At 48.1% G+C, this 6610-nt stretch overlaps 2 non-coding genes across 2 annotated transcripts in view; both read right to left on the bottom strand.

Annotated features, from left to right (window-relative positions):
• Positions 1 to 1086: 1086 nt before the first annotated feature.
• TRNAR-UCU lies at positions 1087 to 1158 on the bottom strand. The gene has a single exon. It is a non-coding gene; the product is annotated as a tRNA-Arg (tRNA).
• Positions 1159 to 6547: 5389 nt separating this feature from the next.
• The window catches only part of TRNAL-CAA, a 119-nt gene continuing 56 nt past the window's right edge, over positions 6548 to 6610 (bottom strand). Inside the window, exon 2 of the tRNA in view lies at positions 6548 to 6593. This is a non-coding gene — a tRNA (tRNA-Leu). The remainder of the gene's footprint in view (positions 6594 to 6610) is intronic.

A 6610-nucleotide genomic window follows, 5' to 3' on the forward strand; every position in this document is an offset into this window, starting at 1 on the left:
TACCTACATGTACTATGCCCACCAGCTCTTCCCCAGCACTACACATAAGTCTATCTAGATGTCTTGAGAGATCCGCAACCTTCGCACCAGGCGGGAAAGTCATCATGCGGTGCTCCCAGTCATTGCAAACCCAGCTATCTTTGTTTCTAGTGATCGACTCACTCATTACTAATACCTGTCTCTTCCTAATAACTGGCGTTCCCTCCCCCGGAGAGGTATCATCAGTGCAAGAGATTACCACAACATCATCTGGAAGGAGGGTGTGATGTTGCACTCCATGTTTTATGGAAATATGCTTATGAGTGTGAATATGATGTAACTGAAATATGCTTTATGCAAAAGGTCTCTTGTAAGGTATAATTACAAAGTTTATAATCTACTGAGTGTGTTCATCCTATTTGTTTGCATATATTATTTCTATGTCTGGAGTTAGGAGAATAAGATATAAATTTGTATTACTGATGTAAACATATTAAGTGGAAGCCATTAAGGGTGGTTCAGAATCAATGACCTGTAAATGGCTCTGTTTACTTGCAAACCTTCCTGGGTAAGTGCAGGCCAGCCCTGAAAGAATGGAGGCTCGGGTCTCACAGGGTATGTGAACATGTCACCTGATACTGAAATCCATCTTAAACCTGGTGCTTTTCCATTTAGAAGTAGGGGTAGGGACCCAGAGAGACAAAAAAATTCCCGCCTTGTGCCAAAGCTATAACGGTGGGAACAGAACAAAGGAGGCTGCCAGTCAAGAGAAAACCCCTAGTTTCCACCTAAGATGTCTGCTGGAACTAACAAGGACTGTACCAGGGGAAAGGATTGGGCCCAGACTAGAAAGGAGTCTAGTCTGTGAAAGAAGCTTATTGGAACATCTCTGAGGGTGAGATTTTACCTGTAATTAGTTTCTTAATGTATTAGGCTTAGACTTGCGTGTTTTTGTTTTATTTTGCTTGGTGACTTACTTTGTTCTGTCTGTTATTACTTGAAACCACTTAAAATCCTACTTTTTGTACTTAATAATATCACTTCTCTTTCTACTTTGCAACACTGCAATTGCTGTGGTAAAAGCAGGCAAAGCTCTGGGGAAAACACTGCATTGGCTGGAAATTGCACCCAGACCAACTGCTTAGAAGGTAGTCATGTTAACCACTACACCACCAATGCGGCTTTGCTGGGTGTCTTCATGACTCAAGAATGCACACTACCTAGAACCTGTTTTCAGCCTTCAGTCGTCTACACTGCTGTGTTTTCACTTTCCCCCAGAGGGTAGAGGCAAGTCCCCCTGGAGGGTCTGGTGGCTGGCTCCAAGCAGGATGGCTGCCATCTGCTCCAGGGACAGTCTCGGGTGGGGACTTTGACTGGGACTTTGCACTGGCCAAATCCAAACATGGGTGTCTTCAGTTGAGCTCAGGGTGGACAGAAACCTTCTGTGGAGCAAAAGAGCTAAAGGTGGCTTCATCTTCACTCTGAATAGAGAGGGAGAAAATGGGGCCTGGGTGCCAAGCATAGCAGCTCCCTGGCTGCCATCTCCTGAAAATCAACCTTTGAGACAAGCCTCTGCCTTTTCTCACAACACCTGCACCCTAGAGGGAGGGGCTTCCCTGCTCCTCCTGTGGGGAGGGTGATCCAGGTGGGAGGGTCCAGGTGCCAGAGGCAGGCATGGCCACTCTGATGGAAGGAGGAGTCCAGCTGGCGGAGGAGGTGGGCAGGGCGATCCTGGAAGGAGGAGTGTCTGGCTGTGACATTCTGTACCTTGGGGGAGCGTACTGTAACCCCCATATTCCTCATTTTCATATAATCGTGATCTTACATATAAAGCATGCCTTGTAAGGTATCAGGGGAAAGGTTATGATCTGCTGAAAGTCGTTTCTCTATCCATATATGTATAGCAATAATGCATATGAAGTTATGAGAATTGTGTAGAATGGTTATCACTAAAACATGCTGTAAGTTGGGGGAATCAGCCAGATATTAGCTCACCAGAGGCAACAGCAAGGAAAATAACCAACGCCCGGGTGGGGTGTCAAATAACCCATCAACAGCCATTGTCCAGCAAGGGAGCTACAATGCAATGACTCACCTGCATGAGGTCACACCAGGGGAATTGCTCAACCTTGCTTGGAGAGACTCAGCAATGCCCCCCAGACATGCTTGGACTTGTGCTCCCAAAGCACATGGACTGAGGGTATAAAACAGACAGAGTGGACACATATTTGGCCCTTCTCCTGCCCCACCTTTGCTGCAAGCAACTAAGACACTGAGAAGAAGACAAGACTCCAACACAGGAGATTGGCCCAGGTTTATGGAACAAACCTGTATGTTAAGGACTGCAACATCCAGTGGGGTGAGAAAAACTGCTTAGTCTAGTTGTTGACCAGTCTAATAGGGTTGAGAGTTTAGACTGTGTGCTTATATTTTCTTTTCTTTTGGTAACCACTCTGACTTTTTGCCTATCGCTTATAATCACTTAAAATCTATCTTTGTAGTTAATAAATTTGTTTGTTTATTCTACCTGAAGCAGTGCGTTTGGTTTGAAGTGTGTCAGAGACTCCCCTTGGGATAACAAGCCTGGTACATATCAATTTCTTTGTTAAATTGACGAACTCATATGAGCTTGCAGCGTCCAGTGGGCATAACTGGACACTGCAAGATGGAGGTTCCTAGGGTTGTGTCTGGGACCAGAGATATTGGCTAGTGTCATTCGGTTGTACAATCCAAGGAGCAGCTTATATGCCAGAGACTGTGCATGAACAGCCCAGGAGTTGGGGTTCTCACAGCAGAGCAGGGTAAGGCTGGCTCCCAGAGTCAAGAATTGGTGTGACTTAGCAGATCACCAGTACAGATAACACCAGAGGGGAACGTCACACTGGCCACCTCCTCTCTTCCCCTCTCTGGGGTCCTGTGATGAGACAGTGGCTGAACTGGTCTGGGGCCCAAGGCATGAGCTGCTGGGCCAGGGACTAAGAGGCAGGGCTGCCAGCTCAGACCTTCGGATGCAAGAGGTTGACCTGCTGGCCTCAATTTTTCCGACCCAGGTTTCCTCCTCAAATGGAGCCCAGCGGGGCCCATGGTCCCCTACAGGAGGCTTAAACGTCAGCCTCTTCAGTGTGAGGCCAAGGATTGCTGGACCCTGTCTGCCCATCGCTCAGGGGCAGCGCCCCAACCCCTCTAAGGACAGAAGAGGGCACCCAGATGGGCCGGAAAGAAGCAGCCGCAGAAGGCTTGTGGCAGGCCTCAGCCACTAGAAGGGAGATTTGGTTTCTTTTTCTACTCTCCATTTTTTCCTTAATACTCTAAGGGGGAAAGCCCACCTCCCAAGATGCAGGCAGAGGCTTCTACCTCCTGGTAGCCAGGGATGCCTTTCTGCCCTTGTCTTGGCCCCCTGGGGGCACTCAAGTAGCTGCCTATTCTGTAAAAGGTGCAATGGCAGCCAGAGTGACTCTGGTGGGATTTGAATCATTGTCTTAACCCAGGCAAAGCACTGTTTCTCAGAAGTCCAACACACTATCCATTGCACAGCAAGTGACCTCCTCTCCTCTCTCTACTTTGCAACACTGCAATTGCTGAAGTAAAGGAAGGGGAAGAGCTCAGGAAAACCCTGCCCTGGCTGTGAATTGAACCCAGATGAACAGCTTGGAAAGCAGTTATGTTAACTGCTACTCCACCAATGCTACCCTCCTGAAGGCCCTCAGAGCCCCAGAAGATGCATTACTTAGAACCTCTCTTCAGCCAGAATGCAGCAGAAATGGCTCTGGAGGGTTTTGAGTCGTCAACACTGCTGGTTTTTTCACTTCCCCCCCTCAGGGGCTCTGGCGGCTGGTTCCAAGCAATCGACGCAGGCCGGCTGCCGCCTGCTCAGGGGACAGCGTCATGGGGGGACTTTGACTGGGCGCTACACTGGACAAATCCTAGCCCAGGTGTCCTAAGGCCAGCTCAAGGTGTACAGAAACATTCCACAGAGCAGAAGGGCTTAAGCTGGCTTCATCTTCTTCTTCTTCACTCTCAATAGAGATGAGGCCTTGGTGCCAAGCACAGAAGCTCCCTGGCTGCCATCTCCTGAAAATCAGCCTTTGAGACAAGCCTTTGCCTTTTCCCCCTAAGACCTGTGCTCTAGAGGGCCCCTCCAGAAGGTTGGGAAAGGGCCCCACAGAGCCTGGCGCAGGTGGTTTCCCTGCTCGGGAGGTGGGGAGGGTGATCCCGGCGTGAGGGTCCAGGTGCCAGGAGCAGGCACGGCTACTCTGGCAGGAGGATGGCCCATCTGGCAGAGGAGGTGGGCAGGGTGAGCCTGGTGGGAGGAGTGTCTGGCCACCCCCTCTCTTCCCCTCTCTGGGGTCCTGGGATGAGCCGGTGACCCAATAGGCCTGAGGCCCAGGGCTACGGGCCTGCCACCCACTGTAGCTGACTCCTCCACTCATGGGAGCACCGGTCTGAGCTGCTTGGCTTGGGACTATGGGGCAGGGCCTCCAGCTCAGCCCTTTGTGCTCAAGAGGTTGACCTGCTGGCCGCAATTCTTTCTAGCCAAGGTTTCCTCCTCAAATGGAGCCCAGCAGTGCCTGTTTTCCCCAGCAGGAGAAGCCACACAAGAAAGCTGAAGACTCCAGCTGCAGCAGCAGGTGGGGAGGTTTAAGAGTCAACACCTCAAGTTAGGGGGGAGGCTTAAACGTCGGCGTCTTCAGTGTGAGGCCAGGGATTGTTGGATCCCATCTGCCCACTGCTCAGGGTCAGCGCCCCAACCCCTCTAAGGACAGAAGGGGGCATCCAGAGGGGCCGGAAAGAAGCAGCCGCAGAAGGCTTGTGGCAGGCCTCAGCCATTGGAAGGCGACTTTGCTTTCTTTTTCTCCTCCCCTTTTTTGCCTTTATACTCTGGGGGTGAAAGCACACCTCCCCTCTGATATACCCGATTCAGAATCCAGACTGATGAGTAGCTATGTTACCCCTGCCATCTACCCTAGGGGTACCTTTACACAGCTTTGTTGCTGTCACCTCCAGTCTGGACTGCTCACAGACAGTCTCCAGGATGCAAGTCACTCCCAGCTATGTCTGTGTGCCTGCTGCAACCAACCAGCCACACCTTGGCTCTTACCAGCCTGGGTTATATTGGAAGAAGTTGATGCCAATGCACCCCTAGTCCTAGATTTCCCCCAAAAAATATATGTCCTGTACTGCACTGCCTTCTCCTGGGCAATACAAGCGTATATAAAATCCATTATTTTATTAAGAGAAATGATATGTACACATCTTGTTACCCCAAATGGAGTTTCCTGGACACTTTGATTTAAGCACACTGGATTACAGAAAACAACAAAAAAAGTTTATTAAGCACAAAGTGCTAGATGCTAAGTGAATACAAGTAATGAGACATAAAAAGTCAGAAATGGTTACCAGAAAAATAAAGATAAAATGCAACTGGTGCCTAACTTAACAAACTACATTAAATTCAAAGCAAAGGTTTTCTCACCACAAGCTCTGAGCAGTCCTTAGGTTTGGACCTCTGCTCCTCTTTAATGGTTGCTTCCTTTCTTCCTTCTGGTGTAGTGAATCAATGGACAGAGACAGGAAGAGGTGGGGGTACCTTAGGGTGTTTGTACCCCTTTTTATAGTGTCAGTTCCCGCCTTGGAAAACATTTCCAGATGAGATTCAGGAGACAGAGTCTATAAGAAAGGGTGTTCCCTGCTGCTTTCCTCACCTGTTAGAGGTTTCTTTGTCTACCCTTCCTGCTTGATGATTCTGTTTACTGCTTCAATACAAATTAAGCAGGGCACAGATTTCAGAGCTGTTTGCCATGCTCAGCTTGGAACATGTGTTAATAACAACATACAGTGGAATCTTATAACTTCAAATACAGTATCGCCACACACATTTTAGCAGGACAATAATGAGCAGCAAATTATGAATTTTCAAACAATACCTTACAAGACATCCTTTATACAAAGATTATTGCAATCATGTGTAAGGTGTGGACACAGGGGCGCACTCTGTCGCTGACCCCAGGTCTGCAATCCTGACTCTTCAAGGAAAAATCCTATGCAAACCAGTGAGGGTTTTTGTTTTGTTTTTTTGGACAATTGTAATGTCACGTCCCCCCAAAAAAATATTATACCTGTGACTAACAATTTTTTTTTCAAGAATTCTCATATGAATGGCCATACTAGGTCAGACCAAATGTCCATCTAGCCCAGTATCCTGTCTTCTGACAGTGGCCAATGCCAGGTGCCCCAGAGGGAATGAACAGAACAGGTAATTATCAAGTGATCCATCCCCTGTCGCCCATTCCCAGCTTCTGGCAAACAGAAGCAAGGGACAATTGCCTGAATTATTGTTAGGCTAATTATTTTAATATGTTGTATTTTCAGGATTGTTATTTTGCAGCATAAAAGAATAATATAATGGTGAGTGCTCTCCAAACCATCAACCCCCTACATGGAAAGAAAGAAACAATGAGAAGTGAGAGAGAGAGAAATGGTTCCCTTGTCTGTGTTTTCCCACTTTTTAATTCAATGTAACTAAATCTCCCTTCATGAAAAAAAAGCTCAAACAGGGAAGAAAAAAATGTGTCAGAAGTGGGATTTGAACCCACGCCTCTATACAGAGACCAGAACACCCAGGTGAGGGGAA

This window comes from Terrapene carolina, unplaced genomic scaffold, assembly GCF_002925995.2.
Source record: "Terrapene carolina triunguis isolate 2854851 unplaced genomic scaffold, T_m_triunguis-2.0 Scaffold10514, whole genome shotgun sequence".
Taxonomy (NCBI): Eukaryota; Metazoa; Chordata; order Testudines; family Emydidae; genus Terrapene; species Terrapene triunguis.